The sequence below is a fragment of the Lissotriton vulgaris genome, chromosome 1_1 (genome assembly GCF_964263255.1).
Source record: "Lissotriton vulgaris chromosome 1_1, aLisVul1.2, whole genome shotgun sequence".
Lineage (NCBI taxonomy): Eukaryota > Metazoa > Chordata > Amphibia > Caudata > Salamandridae > Lissotriton > Lissotriton vulgaris.
In genome coordinates, this window is record NC_141685.1 from 230,176,344 (window position 1) to 230,190,187 (window position 13,844).

Consider the following 13,844-nt stretch of genomic DNA (forward strand, 5'->3'; position numbering starts at 1 on the left):
GCGATTCCTTTTATTCACACAATTAAATAAAATGATGTACTTTCTAACATTGTAAAATATATCTGTCATTATCCTTGCCTATTCCGATTGAGAAAAAAGGTTGAATTCACTGATGGCCAAAATGCTTACTGATGTGTTAACTGAAATTCAGAATATGCTCTGAATATTTCAGCATGCACAGGCGTACCATCAAAACCAATTTACGTCTACAATCTGTTGGAAAATGAGATGAAGCAGTGGTGAATCCTAGGCTGCTGTTCCACTCGATTGGCACGATTTACAAGTAGAATGACTGCTTTTGGTTAGTAGTGACCCCTGGTGGCTAATAGTTATAAGCTGCAAATGGTAAAGTGAGCTGATTATATATATATATATATATATATAAATATATATATTGATGAATAGAAAGATAGCTAGATAGACAGATCGATAGATATTTATTTCAATGAAATAATTTCTTCATAAAACTAATTGTTTTTGGCTAGGAATTCCTGTATTGTAATAATTTAGGAAAAAAGATTACTTGTCCTAACCAAAAGCAGCAATTCTGCCTATTACAATACTGAGAATTGATCGAGGGCATGCCTTAACCCCAGGGAGGTGAGCACTGTTTAACTGAAGCCAATAAGTCCTTGTTAGTATAGTGGTCAGTATCCCTGCCTGTCACGCGGGAGACCGGGGTTCAATTCCCCGACGGGGAGGCGATTCCTTTTATTCACACAATTAAATAAAATGATGTACTTTCTAACATTGTAAAATATATCTGTCATTATCCTTGCCTATTCCGATTGAGAAAAAAGGTTGAATTCACTGATGGCCAAAATGCTTACTGATGTGTTAACTGAAATTCAGAATATGCTCTGAATATTTCAGCATGCACAGGCGTACCATCAAAACCAATTTACGTCTACAATCTGTTGGAAAATGAGATGAAGCAGTGGTGAATCCTAGGCTGCTGTTCCACTCGATTGGCACGATTTACAAGGAGAATGACTGCTTTTGGTTAGTAGTGACCCGTGGTGGCTAATAGTTTTAAGCTGTAAATGGTAAAGTGAGCTGATTATATATATATATATATATATATATATATATATATATATATATATATATATATTGATGAATAGAAAGATAGCTAGATAGAAAGATCGATAGATATTTATTTCAATGAATATAATTTCTTCCTAAAACTGATTGTTTTTGGCTAGGAATTTCTGTATTGTAATAATTTAGGAAAAAAGATTACTTGTCCTAACCAAAAGCAGCAATTCTGCCTATTACAATACTGAGAATTGATCGAGGGCATGCCTTAACCCCAGGGAGGTGAGCACTGTTTAACTTAAGCCAATAAGTCCTCGTTAGTATAGTGGTCAATATCCCCGCCTGTCACGCCAGAGACCGGGGTTCAATTCCCCGACGGGGAGGCGATTCCTTTTATTCACACAATTAAATAAAATGATGTACTTTCTAACATTGTAAAATATATCTGTCATTATCCTTGCCTATTCCGATTGAGAAAAAAGGTTGAATTCACTGATGGCCAAAATGCTTACTGATGTGTTAACTGAAATTCAGAATATGATCTGAATATTTCAGCATGCACAGGCGTACCATCAAAACCAATTTACGTCTACAATCTGTTGGAAAATGAGATGAAGCAGTTGTGAATCCTAGGCTGCTGTTCCACTCGATTGGCACGATTTACAAGGAGAATGAGTGCTTTTGGTTAGTAGTGACCCGTGGTGGCTAATAGTTATAAGCTGCAAATGGTAAAGTGAGCTGATTATATATATATATATATATATATATTGATGAATAGAAAGATAGCTAGATAGACAGATCGATAGATATTTATTTCAATGAAATAATTTCTTCATAAAACTGATTGTTTTTGGCTAGGAATTTCTGTATTGTAATAATTTAGGAAAAAAGATTACTTGTCCTAACCAAAAGCAGCAATTCTGCCTATTACAATACTGAGAATTGATCGAGGGCATGCCTTAACCCCAGGGAGGTGAGCACTGTTTAACTGAAGCCAATAAGTCCTCGTTAGTATAGTGGTTAGTATCCCCGCCTGTCATGCGGGAGTCCGGGGTTCAATTCCCCGACGGGGAGGCGATTCCTTTTATTCACACAATTAAATAAAATGATGTACTTTCTAACATTGTAAAATATATCTGTCATTATCCTTGCCTATTCCGATTGAGAAAAAAGGTTGAATTCACTGATGGCCAAAATGCTTACTGATGTGTTAACTGAAATTCAGAATATGCTCTGAATATTTCAGCATGCACAGGCGTACCATCAAAACCAATTTACGTCTACAATCTGTTGGAAAATGAGATGAAGCAGTGGTGAATCCTAGGCTGCTGTTCCACTCGATTGGCACAATTTACAAGTAGAATGACTGCTTTTGGTTAGTAGTGACCCCTGGTGGCTAATAGTTATAAGCTGCAAATGGTAAAGTGAGCTGATTATATATATATATATATATAAATATATATATTGATGAATAGAAAGATAGCTAGATAGACAGATCGATCGATATTTATTTCAATGAAACAATTTCTTCATAAAACTAATTGTTTTTGGCTAGGAATTTCTGTATTGTAATAATTTAGGAAAAAAGATTACTTGTCCTAACCAAAAGCAGCAATTCTGCCTATTACAATACTGAGAATTGATCGAGGGCATGCCTTAACCCCAGGGAGGTGAGCACTGTTTAACTGAAGCCAATAAGTCCTCGTTAGTATAGTGGTCAGTATCCCCGCCTGTCACGCGGGAGACCGGGGTTCAATTCCCCGACGGTGAGGCGATTCCTTTTATTCACACAATTAAATAAAATGATGTACTTTCTAACATTGTAAAATATATCTGTCATTATCCTTGCCTATTCCGATTGAGAAAAAAGGTTGAATTCACTGATGGCCAAAATGCTTACTGATGTGTTAACTGAAATTCAGAATATGCTCTGAATATTTCAGCATGCACAGGCGTACCATCAAAACCAATTTACGTCTACAATCTGTTGGAAAATGAGATGAAGCAGTCGTGAATCCTAGGCTGCTGTTCCACTCGATTGGCACGATTTACAAGGAGAATGACTGCTTTTGGTTAGTAGTGACCCGTGGTGGCTAATAGTTTTAAGCTGTAAATGGTAAAGTGAGCTGATTATATATATATATATATATATATATATATATATATATATATATATATATATATATATATATATATATATATATATATATATATATATATATATATATATATTACCTACTGGCGATAGCCAGTAGGTATATATAGTTAGGATTTTTTTCCTATGGGACTTTTGAAAATTCTATGTCTAATAACTTTGGCGTTTGTGGACGGAATCGGCTGAAATTTTCAGGAAAATGGCACATTTTGTTTCTGAGCAGCTCCTGAAAATTTGGGGGGGGTTCGTCAAGGGGGGGCCGAGAAAAAAGGGGGGTCCCAAAACGCGTTTTTCCCATGTTAATTTCCATAGGGCGGTTGGACTCACTTTTAGCCCGAACGGCTGAATGGATTTCCACGAAACTTGGCAAAATTGTAGGGACTGTTAGCCCGATGTGCCTTTGCTAGGTCTCAATATATGTGCTTCAGTGGATTTTGAGAAATTAACGTTTAAATCAAGATATATATCTGTAACAGCGCTCCGGGCAGCGCTCCGGTTCGCGAACTTTTCGCGTATCGGAACTTTGCGAAGCGAAGCTGATTGGCTCTCCGGTGTCTGTCAACATTCTAAACAGTCCGGTGCGGCCGCCATCTTGTCTCTCGGTAGGATCGAGAGACAAGAGGAGGCCAAAACAAAGGGGGAAATGAAGGAAAGGGGGCAAGGTAGACCCCTTCTGACCCCCTAGGATTGATGAGGGGGATATTATAGAGCCACGCCGGGCCCAAAAAAAAAAAAGAAAAAATCCGATTTTTTCGCCGTAGAGACGCGTCTTGGTTCGCGAACCGGGCAGCTAACCGGGCAGCTAACCGGGAAGCTAACCGTCAGTGTAACCCAAAAAAAAAAAAAAAAAAATCCGATTTTTTCGCCGTAGAGACGCGTCTTGGTTCGCGAACCGGGCAGCTAACCGGGCAGCTAACCGGGAAGCTAACCGTCAGTGTAACCCAAAAAAAAAAAAAAAAAAATCCGATTTTTTCGCCGTAGAGACGCGTCTTGGTACGCGAACCGGGCAGCTAACCGGGCAGCTAACCGGGAAGCTAACCGGCAGTGTAACGGGAGTCTGAGGAGTAGCTGATTGGCTGTCAATATTGTAAACAGTCCGGAGCGGCCGCCATCTTGTCTCTCGGTAGGATCGAGAGACAAGAGGAGGCCAAAACAAAGGGGGAAATGAAGGAAAGAGGGCAAGGTAGACCCCTTCTGACCCCCTAGGATTTATGAGGGGGATATTATAAAGCCACGTGGGGCCAAAAAAAAACAAACAAAAAAATCCGATTTTTTCGCCGTAGAGACGCGTCTTGGTACGCGAACTGGGCAGCTAACCGGGCAGCTACCAGGAAGCTAATCGGCAGTGTAACGGGAGTCTGAGGAGAAGCTGATTGGCTGTTATCATTGTAAACAGTCTGGAGCGGCCGCCATCTTGTCTCTCTGTGGGATCGAGAGACAAGAGGTGGAAAAAAAAAAGGTGTAAATGAATGAAAGGGGTAAGGCAGACCCCTCCTGAACCCCTAGGATTGATGAGGGGGCTATTAAAGTTCCCTGGGGGGTGAAAAAAAAAAATTGCGATTTTTCGCGGTAAAGGTGCTTCCTGGTACGTTAACCGGGCAGCTAACCGGCAGCGTAACGGGAGTCCGACATATTGTGTTTTTTGAACGTTTGTGATATGTGCACGTGTGGATTTTGTCTAATTAAGGTTAAAAAAATATATATATATCTTTAAGCGTGTTCTGGCGCGCTTACGTTTTGGGTTTGGTTTGCGCTGCAGAGACGATACGTCACGGTTATGCGATGCATCATGAGGCGTCTCACGGGCTACGTGATACGTCACTTAATAAAGAATATATTTTACAGCTATAGATATTAGCTTTTAAAAAACCAATGAAATTCACAGAAAAAACCATAGGTTATAGACCATATATAGTTAGGAATTTGCATTTACAAAACCTTGAAAATTCACTGAAAAAACCATAGGTTATAGACCATATATAGTTAGGGATTAGCATTTAAAAAACCTTATTTTATTTGCACAAAACCATTGAAATTCCATATATAGTTAGTTGCACTAACTATATATCGCGGACCCGCAATCCACTGCTAATGATGTCACATATTACATCATTCATGACATGGTCAGTGACATCACTGATGACATCACTGATGACATCTCAAATGACATCACTGATGACATCACTGATGACAACACCCAGTGACTGTATGTTTCTGTAAAGTTAAAATATGTCTTACATATTGAAGAATGAGTGGATGTATAAGTGTCTGGATGAAGGATTTAGTAGGTGCATGACTGACTGTATGAGAGAATGATTAAATGTGTCTCACTGAGTGCATGGGTTAGTGATTAAAGTGTCTTAATTTGGCAATCAATATTTATGTTCTTCTGTAAACTGCTGCATGTTTAAATCAGTAGCTATATCAGTAACTATATGGGTTATTGAATGGTTGCCCAAGTATTTGTATGGGAGACTGAGTGTGTGTGTGGGTGGCTGGGAGGTGTATAACTCTGTGCATAGATGTGTGAGCGGTTGATTCCCTAGGTGTATGGGTTCAAAAGTGCATGTAGAAACAGCTGTATGGACAGTTGACTGTGTGCATGAGTATATTGGTGAGTGAATGGATATCTCAGTTCTACATGTCAAAGTAAGTACATATGTAAAACACACTCCATGTGAGAGTTGACATATATAAATAACGGAACATAAGAGTCAGTGAATGTGAGAGTGGCTGTATGAATCATTGTGAACTTGTATCAAGGATTGTATAAGAGAGTAAATATGTGTTAGTATATGTTTGAATAAGTAAGGTGTGTATAACTGTATAGTTAAGGAAATGGAGATGTGATTGATTCTTTGCATGACTGAATAGGTGTGTGAGTAACTCCATGGATGTGTGACAGTCTGTGAGTGCCTGTTTACACTGAGTGTATCAAAGGTTATATTAGAGTCTGAAGATGTATTATCACATAAATGATATCATCAGTGATGTAATCAGTAATGTCAAATGAGATGTCAGTGATGTCATCAGTGATGTCATTTGAGATGTCATCAGTGATGTCATCAGTGATGTCATTTGAGATGTCATCAGTGATGTCATCAGTGATGTCACTGACCATGTCATGAATGATGTAATATGTGACATCATTAGCAGTGGATTGCGGGTCCGCGATATATAGTTAGTGCAACTAACTATATATGGAATTTCAATGGTTTTGTGCAAATAAAATAAGGTTTTTTAAATGCTAATCCCTAACTATATATGGTCTATAACCTATGGTTTTTTCAGTGAATATATATATATATATATATTGATGAATAGAAAGATAGCTAGATAGAAAGATCGATAGATATTTATTTCAATGAATATAATTTCTTCCTAAAACTGATTGTTTTTGGCTAGGAATTTCTGTATTGTAATAATTTAGGAAAAAAGATTACTTGTCCTAACCAAAAGCAGCAATTCTGCCTATTACAATACTGAGAATTGATCGAGGGCATGCCTTAACCCCAGGGAGGTGAGCACTGTTTAACTTAAGCCAATAGGTCCTCGTTAGTATAGTGGTCAATATCCCCGCCTGTCACGCCAGAGACCGGGGTTCAATTCCCCGACGGGGAGGCGATTCCTTTTATTCACACAATTAAATAAAATGATGTACTTTCTAACATTGTAAAATATATCTGTCATTATCCTTGCCTATTCCGATTGAGAAAAAAGGTTGAATTCACTGATGGCCAAAATGCTTACTGATGTGTTAACTGAAATTCAGAATATGATCTGAATATTTCAGCATGCACAGGCGTACCATCAAAACCAATTTACGTCTACAATCTGTTGGAAAATGAGATGAAGCAGTTGTGAATCCTAGGCTGCTGTTCCACTCGATTGGCACGATTTACAAGGAGAATGAGTGCTTTTGGTTAGTAGTGACCCGTGGTGGCTAATAGTTATAAGCTGCAAATGGTAAAGTGAGCTGATTATATATATATATATATATATATATATTGATGAATAGAAAGATAGCTAGATAGACAGATCGATAGATATTTATTTCAATGAAATAATTTCTTCATAAAACTAATTGTTTTTGGCTAGGAATTTCTGTATTGTAATAATTTAGGAAAAAAGATTACTTGTCCTAACCAAAAGCAGCAATTCTGCCTATTACAATACTGAGAATTGATCGAGGGCATGCCTTAACCCCAGGGAGGTGAGCACTGTTTAACTGAAGCCAATAAGTCCTCGTTAGTATAGTGGTCAGTATCCCCGCCTGTCACGCGGGAGACCGGGGTTCAATTCCCCGACGGGGAGGCGATTCCTTTTATTCACACATTTAAATAAAATGATGTACTTTCTAACATTGTAAAATATATCTGTCATTATCCTTGCCTATTCCGATTGAGAAAAAAGGTTGAATTCACTGATGGCCAAAATGCTTACTGATGTGTTAACTGAAATTCAGAATATGCTCTGAATATTTCAGCATGCACAGGCGTACCATCAAAACCAATTTACGTCTACAATCTGTTGGAAAATGAGATGAAGCAGTGGTGAATCCTAGGCTGCTGTTCCACTCGATTGGCACGATTTACAAGTAGAATGACTGCTTTTGGTTAGTAGTGACCCCTGGTGGCTAATAGTTATAAGCTGCAAATGGTAAAGTGAGCTGATTATATATATATATATATATATATAAATATATATATTGATGAATAGAAAGATAGCTAGATAGACAGATCGATAGATATTTATTTCAATGAAATAATTTCTTCATAAAACTAATTGTTTTTGGCTAGGAATTCCTGTATTGTAATAATTTAGGAAAAAAGATTACTTGTCCTAACCAAAAGCAGCAATTCTGCCTATTACAATACTGAGAATTGATCGAGGGCATGCCTTAACCCCAGGGAGGTGAGCACTGTTTAACTGAAGCCAATAAGTCCTTGTTAGTATAGTGGTCAGTATCCCTGCCTGTCACGCGGGAGACCGGGGTTCAATTCCCCGACGGGGAGGCGATTCCTTTTATTCACACAATTAAATAAAATGATGTACTTTCTAACATTGTAAAATATATCTGTCATTATCCTTGCCTATTCCGATTGAGAAAAAAGGTTGAATTCACTGATGGCCAAAATGCTTACTGATGTGTTAACTGAAATTCAGAATATGCTCTGAATATTTCAGCATGCACAGGCGTACCATCAAAACCAATTTACGTCTACAATCTGTTGGAAAATGAGATGAAGCAGTGGTGAATCCTAGGCTGCTGTTCCACTCGATTGGCACGATTTACAAGGAGAATGACTGCTTTTGGTTAGTAGTGACCCGTGGTGGCTAATAGTTTTAAGCTGTAAATGGTAAAGTGAGCTGATTATATATATATATATATATATATATATATATATATATATATATATATATATATATATATATATATATATATATATATATATATATTGATGAATAGAAAGATAGCTAGATAGAAAGATCGATAGATATTTATTTCAATGAATATAATTTCTTCCTAAAACTGATTGTTTTTGGCTAGGAATTTCTGTATTGTAATAATTTAGGAAAAAAGATTACTTGTCCTAACCAAAAGCAGCAATTCTGCCTATTACAATACTGAGAATTGATCGAGGGCATGCCTTAACCCCAGGGAGGTGAGCACTGTTTAACTTAAGCCAATAAGTCCTCGTTAGTATAGTGGTCAATATCCCTGCCTGTCACGCCAGAGACCGGGGTTCAATTCCCCGACGGGGAGGCGTTTCCTTTTATTCACACAATTAAATAAAATGATGTACTTTCTAACATTGTAAAATATATCTGTCATTATCCTTGCCTATTCCGATTGAGAAAAAAGGTTGAATTCACTGATGGCCAAAATGCTTACTGATGTGTTAACTGAAATTCAGAATATGATCTGAATATTTCAGCATGCACAGGCGTACCATCAAAACCAATTTACGTCTACAATCTGTTGGAAAATGAGATGAAGCAGTTGTGAATCCTAGGCTGCTGTTCCACTCGATTGGCACGATTTACAAGGAGAATGAGTGCTTTTGGTTAGTAGTGACCCGTGGTGGCTAATAGTTATAAGCTGCAAATGGTAAAGTGAGCTGATTATATATATATATATATATATATATTGATGAATAGAAAGATAGCTAGATAGACAGATCGATAGATATTTATTTCAATGAAATAATTTCTTCATAAAACTGATTGTTTTTGGCTAGGAATTTCTGTATTGTAATAATTTAGGAAAAAAGATTACTTGTCCTAACCAAAAGCAGCAATTCTGCCTATTACAATACTGAGAATTGATCGAGGGCATGCCTTAACCCCAGGGAGGTGAGCACTGTTTAACTGAAGCCAATAAGTCCTCGTTAGTATAGTGGTCAATATCCCCGCCTGTCACGCCAGAGACCGGGGTTCAATTCCCCGACGGGGAGGCGTTTCCTTTTATTCACACAATTAAATAAAATGATGTACTTTCTAACATTGTAAAGTATATCTGTCATTATCCTTGCCTATTCCGATTGAGAAAAAAGGTTGAATTCACTGATGGCCAAAATGCTTACTGATGTGTTAACTGAAATTCAGAATATGATCTGAATATTTCAGCATGCACAGGCGTACCATCAAAACCAATTTACGTCTACAATCTGTTGGAAAATGAGATGAAGCAGTTGTGAATCCTAGGCTGCTGTTCCACTCGATTGGCACGATTTACAAGGAGAATGAGTGCTTTTGGTTAGTAGTGACCCGTGGTGGCTAATAGTTATAAGCTGCAAATGGTAAAGTGAGCTGATTATATATATATATATATATATATATATATATTGATGAATAGAAAGATAGCTAGATAGACAGATCGATAGATATTTATTTCAATGAAATAATTTCTTCATAAAACTGATTGTTTTTGGCTAGGAATTTCTGTATTGTAATAATTTAGGAAAAAAGATTACTTGTCCTAACCAAAAGCAGCAATTCTGCCTATTACAATACTGAGAATTGATCGAGGGCATGCCTTAACCCCAGGGAGGTGAGCACTGTTTAACTGAAGCCAATAAGTCCTTGTTAGTATAGTGGTCAGTATCCCTGCCTGTCACGCGGGAGACCGGGGTTCAATTCCCCGACGGGGAGGCGATTCCTTTTATTCACACAATTAAATAAAATGATGTACTTTCTAACATTGTAAAATATATCTGTCATTATCCTTGCCTATTCCGATTGAGAAAAAAGGTTGAATTCACTGATGGCCAAAATGCTTACTGATGTGTTAACTGAAATTCAGAATATGCTCTGAATATTTCAGCATGCACAGGCGTACCATCAAAACCAATTTACGTCTACAATCTGTTGGAAAATGAGATGAAGCAGTGGTGAATCCTAGGCTGCTGTTCCACTCGATTGGCACGATTTACAAGGAGAATGACTGCTTTTGGTTAGTAGTGACCCGTGGTGGCTAATAGTTTTAAGCTGTAAATGGTAAAGTGAGCTGATTATATATATATATATATATATATATATATATATATATATATATATATATATATATATATATATATATATATATATATATATATTGATGAATAGAAAGATAGCTAGATAGAAAGATCGATAGATATTTATTTCAATGAATATAATTTCTTCCTAAAACTGATTGTTTTTGGCTAGGAATTTCTGTATTGTAATAATTTAGGAAAAAAGATTACTTGTCCTAACCAAAAGCAGCAATTCTGCCTATTACAATACTGAGAATTGATCGAGGGCATGCCTTAACCCCAGGGAGGTGAGCACTGTTTAACTTAAGCCAATAAGTCCTCGTTAGTATAGTGGTCAATATCCCCGCCTGTCACGCCAGAGACCGGGGTTCAATTCCCCGACGGGGAGGCGTTTCCTTTTATTCACACAATTAAATAAAATGATGTACTTTCTAACATTGTAAAATATATCTGTCATTATCCTTGCCTATTCCGATTGAGAAAAAAGGTTGAATTCACTGATGGCCAAAATGCTTACTGATGTGTTAACTGAAATTCAGAATATGATCTGAATATTTCAGCATGCACAGGCGTACCATCAAAACCAATTTACGTCTACAATCTGTTGGAAAATGAGATGAAGCAGTTGTGAATCCTAGGCTGCTGTTCCACTCGATTGGCACGATTTACAAGGAGAATGAGTGCTTTTGGTTAGTAGTGACCCGTGGTGGCTAATAGTTATAAGCTGCAAATGGTAAAGTGAGCTGATTATATATATATATATATATATATATATTGATGAATAGAAAGATAGCTAGATAGACAGATCGATAGATATTTATTTCAATGAAATAATTTCTTCATAAAACTGATTGTTTTTGGCTAGGAATTTCTGTATTGTAATAATTTAGGAAAAAAGATTACTTGTCCTAACCAAAAGCAGCAATTCTGCCTATTACAATACTGAGAATTGATCGAGGGCATGCCTTAACCCCAGGGAGGTGAGCACTGTTTAACTAAAGCCAATAAGTCCTCGTTAGTATAGTGGTCAGTATCCCCGCCTGTCATGCGGGAGTCCGGGGTTCAATTCCCCGACGGGGAGGCGATTCCTTTTATTCACACAATTAAATAAAATGATGTACTTTCTAACATTGTAAAATATATCTGTCATTATCCTTACCTATTCCGATTGAGAAAAAAGGTTGAATTCACTGATGGCCAAAATGCTTACTGATGTGTTAACTGAAATTCAGAATATGCTCTGAATATTTCAGCATGCACAGGCGTACCATCAAAACCAATTTACGTCTACAATCTGTTGGAAAATGAGATGAAGCAGTGGTGAATCCTAGGCTGCTGTTCCACTCGATTGGCACAATTTACAAGTAGAATGACTGCTTTTGGTTAGTAGTGACCCCTGGTGGCTAATAGTTATAAGCTGCAAATGGTAAAGTGAGCTGATTATATATATATATATATATAAATATATATATTGATGAATAGAAAGATAGCTAGATAGAAAGATCGATAGATATTTATTTCAATGAATATAATTTCTTCATAAAACTGATTGTTTTTGGCTAGGAATTTCTGTATTGTAATAATTTAGGAAAAAAGATTACTTGTCCTAACCAAAAGCAGCAATTCTGCCTATTACAATACTGAGAATTGATCGAGGGCATGCCTTAACCCCAGGGAGGTGAGCACTGTTTAACTGAAGCCAATAAGTCCTCGGTAGTATAGTGGTCAGTATCCCCGCCTGTCACGCCAGAGACCGGGGTTCAATTCCCCGACGGGGAGGCGATTCCTTTTATTCACACAATTAAATAAAATGATGTACTTTCTAACATTGTAAAATATATCTGTCATTATCCTTGCCTATTCCGATTGAGAAAAAAGGTTGAATTCACTGATGGCCAAAATGCTTACTGATGTGTTAACTGAAATTCAGAATATGATCTGAATATTTCAGCATGCACAGGCGTACCATCAAAACCAATTTACGTCTACAATCTGTTGGAAAATGAGATGAAGCAGTTGTGAATCCTAGGCTGCTGTTCCACTCGATTGGCACGATTTACAAGGAGAATGACTGCTTTTGGTTAGTAGTGACCCCTGGTGGCTAATAGTTATAAGCTGCAAATGGTAAAGTGAGCTGATTATATATATATATATATATAAATATTTATATTGATGAATAGAAAGATAGCTAGATAGACAGATCGATAGATATTTATTTCAATGAAATAATTTCTTCATAAAACTAATTGTTTTTGGCTAGGAATTTCTGTATTGTAATAATTTAGGAAAAAAGATTACTTGTCCTAACCAAAAGCAGCAATTCTGCCTATTACAATACTGAGAATTGATCGAGGGCATGCCTTAACCCCAGGGAGGTGAGCACTGTTTAACTGAAGCCAATAAGTCCTCGTTAGTATAGTGGTCAGTATCCCTGCCTGTCACGCGGGAGACCGGGGTTCAATTCCCCGACGGGGAGGTGATTCCTTTTATTCACACAATTAAATAAAATGATGTACTTTCTAACATTGTAAAATATATCTGTCATTATCCTTGCCTATTCCGATTGAGAAAAAAGGTTGAATTCACTGATGGCCAAAATGCTTACTGATGTGTTAACTGAAATTCAGAATATGCTCTGAATATTTCAGCATGCACAGGCGTACCATCAAAACCAATTTACGTCTACAATCTGTTGGAAAATGAGATGAAGCAGTGGTGAATCCTAGGCTGCTGTTCCACTCGATTGGCACGATTTACAAGTAGAATGACTGCATTTGGTTAGTAGTGACCCCTGGTGGCTAATAGTTATAAGCTGCAAATGGTAAAGTGAGCTGATTATATATATATATATATATATAAATATATATATTGATGAATAGAAAGATAGCTAGATAGAAAGATCGATAGATATTTATTTCAATGAATATAATTTCTTCATAAAACTGATTGTTTTTGGCTAGGAATTTCTGTATTGTAATAATTTAGGAAAAAAGATTACTTGTCCTAACCAAAAGCAGCAATTCTGCCTATTACAATACTGAGAATTGATCGAGGGCATGCCTTAACCCCAGGGAGGTGAGCACTGTTTAACTGAAGCCAATAAGTCCTCGTTAGTATAGTGGTCAATATCCCCG

At 37.1% G+C, this 13,844-nt stretch overlaps 1 non-coding gene across 1 annotated transcript; it reads left to right on the plus strand.

Annotated features, from left to right (window-relative positions):
- Positions 1 to 7,435: 7,435 nt before the first annotated feature.
- On the plus strand, positions 7,436 to 7,507 carry TRNAD-GUC (transfer RNA aspartic acid (anticodon GUC)). Its single transcript has one exon. It is a non-coding gene; the product is annotated as a tRNA-Asp (tRNA).
- Positions 7,508 to 13,844: the final 6,337 nt, after the last annotated feature.